At 34.9% G+C, this 12,004-nt stretch overlaps 1 long non-coding RNA gene across 1 annotated transcript; it reads right to left on the bottom strand.

Moving 5' to 3' along the window:
- Positions 1-5,393: 5,393 nt before the first annotated feature.
- LOC108904539 lies at positions 5,394-6,900 on the bottom strand. Its single transcript, XR_001964235.2, has 3 exons — positions 6,825-6,900; positions 6,441-6,597; positions 5,394-5,652 (listed from the first exon to the last, which is right to left on the bottom strand). It is a non-coding gene; the product is annotated as an uncharacterized LOC108904539 (long non-coding RNA).
- Positions 6,901-12,004: the final 5,104 nt, after the last annotated feature.

The raw sequence follows: 12,004 nt of genomic DNA, 5'->3' as shown, positions 1-12,004 counted from the left end.
TATTATGGCCACCTAGGTCGCCCGACCTAAACCCATTAGACTTTTTTCTGTGGGGTCATTTAAAAAATAACGTTTATTCAACACCCGTAAATAGTAGAGAGGAACTTCTGCTGAGGCTAACACAGAACTGTGACCATCTCCGCAATAATCACGGAATATTATTTCAAGTGCACCGGGAAAACATTCGTAGGATTAGAAAGTGCATTGAAGTACGGGGTGCTCATTTTGAACATCTACCGAAGTAACATTTAGGTACCTTTGTTCATTGTTGAATGTTCTTTGTTGCATGTCTTGTAAGTAAGTTATTTTTCAAATGTTATTTTTAATTGGTCACTACTTGCTCATAAAGTATAGCCAACCCGTTCAAAGATTTCTGGACTTGATAAAGTTAAAGAAATTAAATGCATGAAATAATATGTAAAAAAAATAAATTTTAATTGTTGTATTTGTTACCAATTTTTTTCAAAACCGATTTATCTCGCAAACCGTTCATTTTTTCGAAATAAATAAAGAGTACCATTTTTAAAGAAAAACCTTCAGAGTATCTAATAATAATATTTTCAGTTTGATAAAATTACTTCTGTCAAAATTTTGAGAAAAATTGTGATAGGGCCAGTCCGTTTCTGGACACCTGATAATAGCAAAAAGTTGATTTTAGCATCAAATCGTAGAGCTCCATGTGTAATACAACGTACGAAAATTTTATTAAAATATACAGGGTGGTTTCAAAGTTATAACCCTAAACGTTAATTTCTAGGTACCCCTTTGACCCCCCATAACTCCGTTAGGGGGCACATTAGGAAAAAAAATTATAGGAAGGACTAGTTTGTTTTATTTTGACCTCCCCTATACACTCCCGAGAGATTAGGAGGTACTTACCGGACATCCTGTATATGTATAATGAAGCACCCGATGAAGTTTTCTTCTCACGAATTTTTAAAGCTTACGTTTCGAATAAATTTTTGTTGTTTTCGTTGTAGTAATTTTATGACAATTTTTAACTTGAACGGAAAATTATATAAATCGTATTTGTTATTGTTACGCCCGTCTCCCCTACACGTTTCAGAAGTAGAACCGCCGCCGCCTGGGAAAAAAGCTCCTTTACCGGAACGTCCCGTGGACGTAAACAAAAACGCATGAAAAATTCGTTACAGCCGCCATAGCTGGGGAAATTATCAAAGCAAACCCTTTAATTTGCTCATGACGTCCTCCTTTTTGTGAAAAAATATCAATGGACTCCGGATTTTATTGTTAGGAGACAAACAAGGTTCGAAAACAATTTTCGTTTCAAACGGCACAGAGGGAATGCCACTGATAGGTTTTTTCATCGGGCGTATTCTTTTGTGAATATATCCGATGTGGATCGTCGGTGACATGTATAGTCTTTACATTTTTATCGCGTCCTGTTCCCCGATCCGAAGCCCCGAAATCGGAATGTCACTCCCTGATAAAAATTCATACTTTTTTTGTCTCTGCCTCTCTCCGCGCTCTGACCCAGATCGATGGTTATTTTAATTGGATTTTTATAAAACGGCGAAAAGTAACAAACTAAATATGTGAGGAATTTTAATCAAATCGGAACTTGGACACGACCGGTGTTTGGACGCGCGTATGTCGGTTCGGTACTCACAAGGAATTACTTACTAAAAAATAAATACACTATTTTAATTAAATCGTTGGGTTGCGTTTTCATTAATTGGTAGTGGTGGGATTCAGGCATTTTTTCGTTCGTAGCTAGATCTAAATGAAAAAATACTGTTACAATTTTTAAATATTTTGTATTTCTTCATTTGTAAATGTTAGGAATGATTAAAAGCATGATAATGTACCGAGTTCTAGCTAGGTGCAAGGTGTACTAGGGTAGACGTTCGATCATAGTTTTTGGTGGCTCTGCTGTGGTACTGCAGGAATTTCCGCCCTAGGTTTTTTCGTCTCGACTCTACTCGCCCTGATGTCTGAGTTTGTTGTTCGATGTGGTAGTTTATCTTTTAGTGAGTGTACCTCAGCTCCAAGTTCGTCAAATGTGGGACATTTTTTCCCAAAATTTGAAACTGAGGCTCCGCCATCGCTCTGCCACCAGCATTGGCATCTGTCATCTACTGTGGCTGCTGGGATCTTTAGGGATCTTTTTTTTGTCTGAGATTTTCGAAACCTACACTGTATAAAAAAATCGCTGTGAGTGAACGCAATAAAGGTAAGGAGTGAATTCGTTGAGTGAAATTATTGAGTACATTTTCACTCAATATTGAGCATTTTGATAATTGAGTAACTAAATACTTTCACTCAAATATAGGTACTCATTAAATAAATTCTACAGATAAATTCGTATTTGGTGCACTTGCAGCTAAATCGGAATAAATGGCCTCTTTATTGAGTGACCCTACCCCATTCTATGGTTGTCGTGCGTTGTCTTTGTCTATTCCTATCGTCCCCATTAGGTCATCTCGTGGCGTGGTGTATGGCGTGTGGTGCTGAACATGTGTCCGTTAATCCGGTTATTTTGGTGAAGATTATGTTTAAACACAGTGGTTCGATTACAATAATTAAAAACAATATTATATTGAGTCTCGATTGATATTTGGTTAAATAAATGGATAGTTAAATTGTTACCCATACTTACTTACTTACGTATCTGTAACGTATAATATAGGTTATGACAATCTATTCATTCGATCAGTTAACCAATTTCTTAATCTTTAATCGAGACCTAAAATAATATTGTCTCTATAACAGATATGTGTAGAAACCACTGTGGCAGCTTAGTAGTTTACACTGTAAAAAAATTTCACTCAATGTTCACTCAATTTTACTCAATAATGTATCAATTTCCGTCCACACCCGATTGAGTGAAATTTTCACTCTATTAGTATGAGTATAACTATTGCATCAGAAATGAGTGAGTTTTACTCAAATCTGAGTTACTGCTAACTATCAATTTTGATGCTATTCTGAGTATATAAAACCAATTCTGAGTTAACTTTTTCTCTAATATGATTTAAATTAACTATTATTGAGTAATTTTTTACTCAGACTTGGTTTTTAATTAATAAAATATGGAGTGCAAAAATAAATCACTCATAAATGATTAATTAGGACATACAGTGTTGAAATTAATTCACCTCGCGGGGCCTCCTCCTGTCCTGGTTGAGACCCGCCAGCTGAGACCCGCCACCGCCGGCTAAGGTCAGTTCTCCTGGCGATCACGCTTTTCTGGAGCATCTAACGGGCCCCTATCAACTGTGGTCGATATTACAGAAGCAATATGTAAGTGGTGCCATCTTCACGGCGCCATTCAAATTACTCGAAATTAATATATATTTAAAAGCACTCAGTAATGAGGACATGTACTCTGATTTAGGTACAAATACACCAAATATGAGTTTACGTGAAGAATTTATTAAGGAGTACCTATATTTGAGTGAAAGTACTCAGTTTTAGTTTAAATATAATCACAAATGAGTAAATCACAATATAAAGAACAGTACTCAAGCTGGATCTAAAGAAAGCATAATATATTTTATCTATGACTATTTAATAATAGACGCATTATAATTGTGATAGTAAGTGCATAATGTAACTCATGTTTCACACCCGTGGAATATGAGTTTCATATTCCACAGGTGTGGAATATGAATTTTTATACGTATCCCTTATAGCTTCTGACCGCGCTACAAAATAGAATCGAGCTTTCTTGAATTATTGTTACTATGGTAACTAATGTAATTGGTTTGACAACACTTCGCAAAATAAAACAATTTTGACTTTTGCAGTAATTTTGCAGTTTAATTCTGACAGTGAAAATGAAATTCGATGCACCCCTCCTGAAATTCGTGAAGCCGCGAAATTAGCATCATTGGAATTACTTCCAGAGAAATCAGGAAAAAATTACACAATTGTATATAACAGCTTTATGGACTGGCGACTAAAAATTGGCACAAATTCGTTTTCCGAAGATACTTTGTTGGTATATTTCAAGGAATTGACAAAAAAATGTAAATCGTCTACATTATACGCTCGTTAAATAATATACTATTATCCACGACTATTGTATAATGTACCCATTATACGTCTGTTTGCTCGACTTTAATAATACCCATTAATCACGGCAGTGATTAATGAGTCATTAATCACTACTGTCAGATGCTTCCTTAATTTAGCTATAATATTATATTGTTCTGCTACAAACAATCCGTTTTTAAAATTTTATCGTGTAAACCACTAAATATTTTCAATTCAGTGCTGTACATATAAAAAAAAAATTAAAAAAGTGAATTTTCCTAGACCGGATTCGAACCCGGGACCCGCGGTTGGAAGAGAAAGAGCATCTACACTGAGCCATCAGCGACTTCATTTGTGCGAGTCGTATATCTGTTTCTTAACATACCATGTTTTTCGAAACATTTCAAAAAAAACTTCAACCGAAATATTTAGTAGTCGTGGATAAAGTATAGTATTCTACTTCCGTATAATGGGTATTATTCACTCGGTGATTTAGGCCACTCGCCTGCGGCTCGTGGCCGTAAACTTCGCCTCGTGAATAATACCCATCATTATACGCTCGTTGAATAATATACTATTAAAAATGTTAATGATTTAATGTTTTTTATTGTAAATCCTATTGCTTGGAACCAAATCCTTGTTAGAACTGTGCCGATTGAGTGTATGTATGTAGATCCATATAAGAATTGGACGTGATTGGATTTTCGGGTGATTACTTTGCATTTGTTTGTTGTTAATCGACTAATTTCTAAGTTTATTGAGTTACTGCCGAAGATTGTGGGCCTGGCTGACAGGTTGTAACGTCATCAGCATATAAAAGCCTCTCACAATTTAGCATACTGTCAACGTTGTTAATAAATAAGAGAAAGAATAGCGGGTCCAAGTTCGAACCTTGAGGAACCCCCGATATAGCTACATATGTCTTGGATCCGAAACCGTTAAATGCAACATACCGAGTTCTATTATAAAGATATGAACGAAAAAGCGTCAGTAATTCGTCGTTAATATGCCAAAACTGACAATACTCTCGTCAGTGTGGATCCGGGTGGACTCTAGCGGTAGCTTATTTTTTTTTGTGTCGAATAGTTTTTAACGTGTAACGTTATTTATTATTTGTCCACCTGGACTAATAACTCCTTGGGATAATTGGTTACAAAACCCAGGTACACTAAAAAAGATGTATCCAGCTAAGCTACAATCAGGTGCATTGAGATCACAAGGTCGTGGGGTGTAGTACAAAATTCTTAATGTGTAGATATGCTCTTATACTATGAGGAAGGAGCAAGATTTAAACAAAATATTCTTAAAACAAATTTAATATAATGTAAGGTTAGCGAATTTTAAATTTTACAAAAAAAAAATATCAATTTTTATCAAATTACAATCAGGTTTAATTTAAAATTTCCGACAACAGATGACATAACATATTGAACTTTGACTAGATATCTCTACTTGACTAATAAGGTTTTAAAAGCAACAGTGATGGTGTGTCTGACAAGATTTGGTTATATGGAAGGGTCTTACTCTGGTTAGTTTGTACGATATCTGAGGGGGTGTTGACGCTATGGTCATCTGTCAGATGTAGATGGCCATGACAACTTCCTCCCAAAGATGGTGATGGTTAGAAGCCCTGGATCCAATCGAAGGTTGTCTCTTTGGAAATCAGAGAAAAAATAATATAAGCAAGTAGGATATTTACAACGAACGAATGTTCGATAATACTCAGTCTGGTTGTCGGTGATTATGGAATAAAATGTAATATATATACATTTAAATTTAATATTTACTATTAATGTTAAAGTTAATTATTTTAATACTATTGTTATAACTAATACGATGAAATCTAAACTAAGGATGGTGAAAAGTTAACTGAATTTATACTAACGAGANTTTAATACTATTGTTATAACTAATACGATGAAATCAAATCTAAGGATGGTGTGAATTTAAATAAATTTAAACTAATAAGAAAAAATGTACAGCATTTGAAAATCTGTGCAATACTTGATTCAAAATCTTTCAACTATTTAAAATCAATAAAAGTTAATAATTTACTAAATAAATGATACAAAAGATAATTCGAAAACAACCAGATCGTATAGTAGATGTCGAAATTTAAAGCAAAATTAAAATTAACAAAAAACACCTTGTGTAATAGAAAAATAGGAATTAGTTTTTTATCTGCCCTTTTCAAAATGGTGGGTATGAAATGTGGTAAGTATAATAAAAGATATTAAGGTAAAGATATAAGATAAAATTTTGCTAGAGCTTTAATTAAAAAAAAAAATTAAATAAAAAACCAGAAAGATAATATACGATACGTTTAGTGCAGTTTACATCCTTAACATTTATATGACTACAAAAAAGGTTAAATTTGGTGGTCACAAGGACTAATGAAGAAAGCTGCCTTTATTAGATAAAGAACAATAAAAGAACCTTACCTCGATCCATTCCTTAGGATCGTGAGCCAACCATTTTCGACCTAGACTATGCAATTTGCCAGTGGCCCAGAGAACTCTGTCAGTCTGCGAAGAAATCGGAAAGTTCAATAACCCTTTGTGTAATCGTCAAAATCAGGCGATGTCCCGATCAAATAATCTGAAAATATAAAAAAACAACAGAACGGGTTCTCAAACTTTACTAAACGAAGAGATAAGCAAACCAAGCCACCTCGTGGATGTTGACTCGCCACGTGCCCTTGACCAAAATGGAGGTCAAAGTTGGACCTAAATTAAATAACTAAAATTACAAGAATTAGCAAAATATTCAAAAGCAAAGCAAATACAAAATAGGTAATTAAAAGGAAAGAATCCACATTTACATACCAGTTTGAAAATTTGCAGTATTCTTCCACGATAAAAATGGATGGGTGTCGCGAAGTACGATCTGCTTGGTTCGACGATAGTTTTAGAAAAGAGCGAATGTACAAGCCGTCACGTATTTTACAATTCCGGTACCGCGCCATCTACGTTAGATGTGGGACGGGTTCCATAATACGGGTGGTTCACAGATGTTAGTGTGGGATAATTTGGAGTAATTATGGAGTAAATATACAGGGTGTTAAAAAAGAGTGTAAAATATTTCAGGAGGTAATAGTATGAACCAAAATAAGCGGAAAAGTCTTAATAAACATGGGTCCGCAAAGTAACGGTTGCTGAGATATGGACTACTATTCGTTTTTCAAACATTTTATTTTATTAGGCATAAACCGACAAAGAAAGCTTTTAACAAACAAAAAACAAAGTTACAGAAGATGTTCAAAGTGCCCTCAGTCCATTTCCAAGCAGGCACGACATCTTCGTCTCAACGATATTCGAACTCTTTCGAAAACACCCTCCTTGGTTTGGATTTCTTGACACTTTTGATTAATCCGTAGCTGCAGCTCTTCCAGGCTATTTACAGGAGTACCATACACTAATGTCTTCAAATATCCCCAAACAAAGAAATCTAGAGGGTTCAGATCAGGCGATCTTGGAGGCCATAAAACAGGTCTGGCCCTTCCTACCCATCTATGTGGAAAAGTTTGGTGTAAATGCTCTCTAACGGCCATGGAAAAATGAGCTGGAGCACCATCATGCTGGAACCACATTTGTTGCCTCTGATTCAAAGGAATGTCTTCCAAAAACTCATACAGTGTGTTCTGCAGAAAGTTGAAGTAAGCAGCGTCTGTTAATCGGTTTGGTAAAACAACAGGACCTAGAAACCTGTCACCTACAATACCCATCCAAATGTTTAATGAAAAACGTGCCTAATGTCCAGATTCTATTAGAGCATGAGGATTTTCGTCGGCCCAAATATGCGTATTGTGAAAATTAAACACTCCATTTCTTGTGAACCGGGCCTCATCAGTAAAAAGAATGTTTGCAAGAAAACGAGAGTCTTCAGCATCATGACGTAGAAACCAGCGGCAAAATACCAAACGTGCTTGATGATCATTGATTGGATTTAAGGCCTGTACTCGTTGCACATGGTATGGATAAAGCAGTTGCTCGTGAAGGATTCTCCAAACAAGAGGACCACTAATTCCTACCTCGGCTGATATTCTCCGCTCACTCGTACCTGGATTCTGCTCTACCAGTGCTAGAATTTCTTCTGCTTTAGGAGTGGATACCGACCTTGGTCTTCCGGATAAATGGCACTGTTTGCTCAAGGAACCGGTATCACGCAATCTTTGGTGAATTCTTCCAAACATGCGTTGTGAAGGAATCTGGCGATTTGGATAAGCGTCAACATAAAGACGTCGCGCTTCGGTGGCGTTCCCATTAGCACGACCATACATGAAATGCATGTCTGTTAATTTTGCGTTAGAGTAACCAGCCATAGCGAAAGAAAACTTCTGCACTGAGAACAACTGTCAAATACGTACTGTTTATTTCACTAAACATCAACCAACTATTATAAGAAAATACACAACGTTTTTGCAAAATAAAAAGGGGCTAAAAAACATAAAACATTCCATATCTCCGCAACCGTTACTTTGCGGACCCATGTTTATTGAGACTTTTCTGCTTATTTTGGTTCATACTATTACCTCCTTAAATAGTTTACACCCTTTTTTTAACACCCTGTAGATGTTATATTAAAGTGACGTTATTTATACAGTGTGAATAAAATAAATGAAACGAAGTTAATAAAAATTTCGTTACAATCGACAATAGTTTTTATTGTTTTGTTTTTGGGTATTATTAATAATACAAATTAGAAGTGAAAAGCACATCAAGGCACGGCCGTCGCGTTGAATTCTCGAGCAAACTCCCAGCCTACACGGTATTAAGTACCTAACGATCGCGCTAAACACACAAAAGTCGCGTATTCAAGGGAATTAGGACCCAAACGAACGCATAAAACATATTATGACGGGGACCGTGAAGCTCCGTCGAAACACTCACTGGCACTATCAATAAAACATATCAACCGTGAATTCACGTCATATGCCCGACGATTCACTACGCCCAACTATGCGATTTTCCGGTTATACTTAGCGACATCCAAGCCCGAGATATCCATGAAAATGTAAGTGGCACCCTCCGCTCCGTCGTCTCACCCTCTTTTTTCGGCCCTCCGTACGCACGTGCCATGTCATTTGCCTCATTACATAGTGTATAAATGTATATTTGATTTCCCCACAACGACCTTGCGCCGTCCTCGTCTAGCACGGGGTGGCTTCTGGAAGGAACGTTTGTCGTAGACGGAATTCATTTCAGATGCAGCTTTTATTGATCAATGGGGCTTAGGTAGGATTACGATAGTTTTCGGCTGTATGAGGACGATAACACTAATGGTTATCCTGCAGGATAAATTATTGTTTTTAATTTTCTGTAGCCGGGGGTACGCGGCGATGCGTAGGGGCGTTATCGGTCCGCGACCCCTCTTAAGGATTTCTTCGAATGGTGCGTGAAGCATTGTAGGCTAAAATATTGATTGTGATTTCGTATTTATGGGTTTTAAAATATAACAAGGTGTTAGGCCGGTCTCCCTTTGGATGCGATTTCGTCCCAATTGTATTCAGAAATCGGATAAGATAACTATTTTCCAAAATATAATACAGGACCACAAACAAATGAGTGAATGGTTCCTTGAACCAGACCAAGTGGATTACATGATTTCTGGGTCGCTGAAACCGAATCCGAAACCTGTTTTGCCCCATCACGTCAGCGTTTTTTTCTAACCTCAAAAATCAGCTTGAAACTATGAAACCCAACAATATCAACCCTTAAACCATATAACCCTATACTTTCATAACTCAATAACCTTGAGATCGATAACCTATAACTCTAAAACCCATAACCGGAAAATCTATAACCTCAAAACTCATAAATCTCAAATTCCAATAAACTGCAAACACAAAATGAGCAATATAAACTCTTTTTTATTGCTCGAGCTTCCTTCTTCAGGAGAAAATTTGAGAATTGAATAAAAAATTATCAAGTCTAGAACAGAGTTTTTTCAAAAAACAAGTCATTGTGATGACCAAATTAATTTTTATGACAATAATAGATGTGATATTAATCCATCTTTCAAATGTGCTTTGGCTACTGTTGTTGAGATTCATACCATTCTTAATAGTATCAAAACGGATGCATTTGGTGTTGATAATATATCTCCCATTATGTTGAAATACTGTAGTCCATTTATTGATCCTTATGTTACTCATATAATTACTTGGTGTATTGAGAAACAATACTTTCCTTGTTTGTGGAAAACGGCAATCGGTTTGCCTATACCCAAAAAAATAATCCAGAATCGATCTCTGATCTTAGAATAATTAGTATATTACCTGCGCTTTCCAAACTTTTTGAAAGATTGTTATATAATCAAATTTATGATTATTTTGTAAATAATAGTCTCTTACCTCAATCGCATTGTGGCTTCAGGAAAGGGTATATTACCTCAACTGCTCTAATTACCGTCACTGATGATTTAATAAAAGCATAGGACAGGGAACTTGATAGTGCTTTAGTTTTATTGGACTTCCCTAAAGGTTTTGACACAATTAATCATAAGCTTCTTTGTTCTAAACTTAAGTACTATGGGTTTGATGAACCGACTTTAGATCTGATTAATTCTTATTTATATGGAAGATCTCAACAGGTATATGTTAATAACATTTTATCTAATAGTTTAGAAATACTTTCTGATGTACCCCAGGGGTCAATTTTGGGTCCCTCACATCTCATAATTTACACTGCTTCCATTTTAGAATCAATTCAACAATGTAAAGTAGAAGCTTATGCTGAGGATACTCAACTATATTATCATTTTGATATTAATGGTCTGCATCAAGCATGCAATATTGTCAGCTCTGAGTTACAAACTGTAAGGCAATTATCTGATGAACATAATTTAAAATTAAATTCTAGCAAATCAAAAATAATTTTTTTTTGATACTAAGAAAAAGGTACAAATAATAAGACTCAACTTTAATATTAAAATTGGTGGTATTCCAATTCCTATTACTGACAGTGTAAAAAATCTGGGAGTGACTCTTGGCAGTAACTTACGATTCAATCAACATGTGAAAACATTACTCCCAAAATCTTCGCTTAGATTAATTTATAGTAGTCGTCATATTCTGAATAAAAAACTTAAAATTATGTTATGTGAGTCACTTATGTTCTCTCCTATTTTAATTACTGTGATTATGTCTATGGTCCATGCCTTAGTATACAAGAAAAAAATAGAATTGAAAAAGTTCAAAATTCATGTTGTCGACTTGTACATGGATTAAGAAAATTTGAAAAAATTTGAAATATTTCTCACAAAATTGTAGAAATCAAGTGGCTCAACATGGAGAATCGCCGACGTCACCATCTTGGCAAACTTGTGCATAAAATTTTCTTATCATTAAAAACTAAATTTGTTAAACGTTCTAATGTTCATTCGAGGAATATCGGATTTAAAAATACCTTTACAATGCCACATCATCGTAGTGCCCTATTTAAAAGATGTTTTACTTATAATTCTATTACTTTATACAATTCTCTTCCTGATAATTTTAAAATTTTTGATATTAACAAATTCAAGTATAAATTTAAATCATATCTATTGAGTGGACAGCTGATTTTTATAGTTTATAGTCAAGGATTTTTATTTTAAACTGTTGATTATTGTTAACAAACGACGAGAATTATGTTAATTTAGTTCTAAAGAAATGAAATGACACTCGCGCCCATCTCTCGTTCCATATCATAGAACATGTTGGATGCAATTTTGAAGGTTCTGTGATAGAAATTACATTATTACTCACTGTTCATGTTTTTAATCTCTATTTTAGTAATGTTACAAAAGTTTTGCAATTATAAATTTTTTTTTATATATAAAGTTTGCTGAGAAATATTTATGTTCCTTTGTTATTCCGTACAAATGCTTTTATCTCAAGTATTACTAATTATATTAATCAAGTAAAGAACACTTTATGTAACCCTAAATATTGCTGGGTAATGATTACGATGTTTTTATAAACAATTAATTATATTAAAAGGATTTATCAACTATATTTTTTATT

This window comes from Anoplophora glabripennis, unplaced genomic scaffold (assembly GCF_000390285.2).
Source record: "Anoplophora glabripennis isolate ALB-LARVAE unplaced genomic scaffold, Agla_2.0 scaffold13, whole genome shotgun sequence".
Lineage (NCBI taxonomy): Eukaryota > Metazoa > Arthropoda > Insecta > Coleoptera > Cerambycidae > Anoplophora > Anoplophora glabripennis.
The sequence above is the reverse complement of the archived record's forward strand: the minus strand, read 5'-3'. Positions and strand labels throughout refer to the sequence as shown.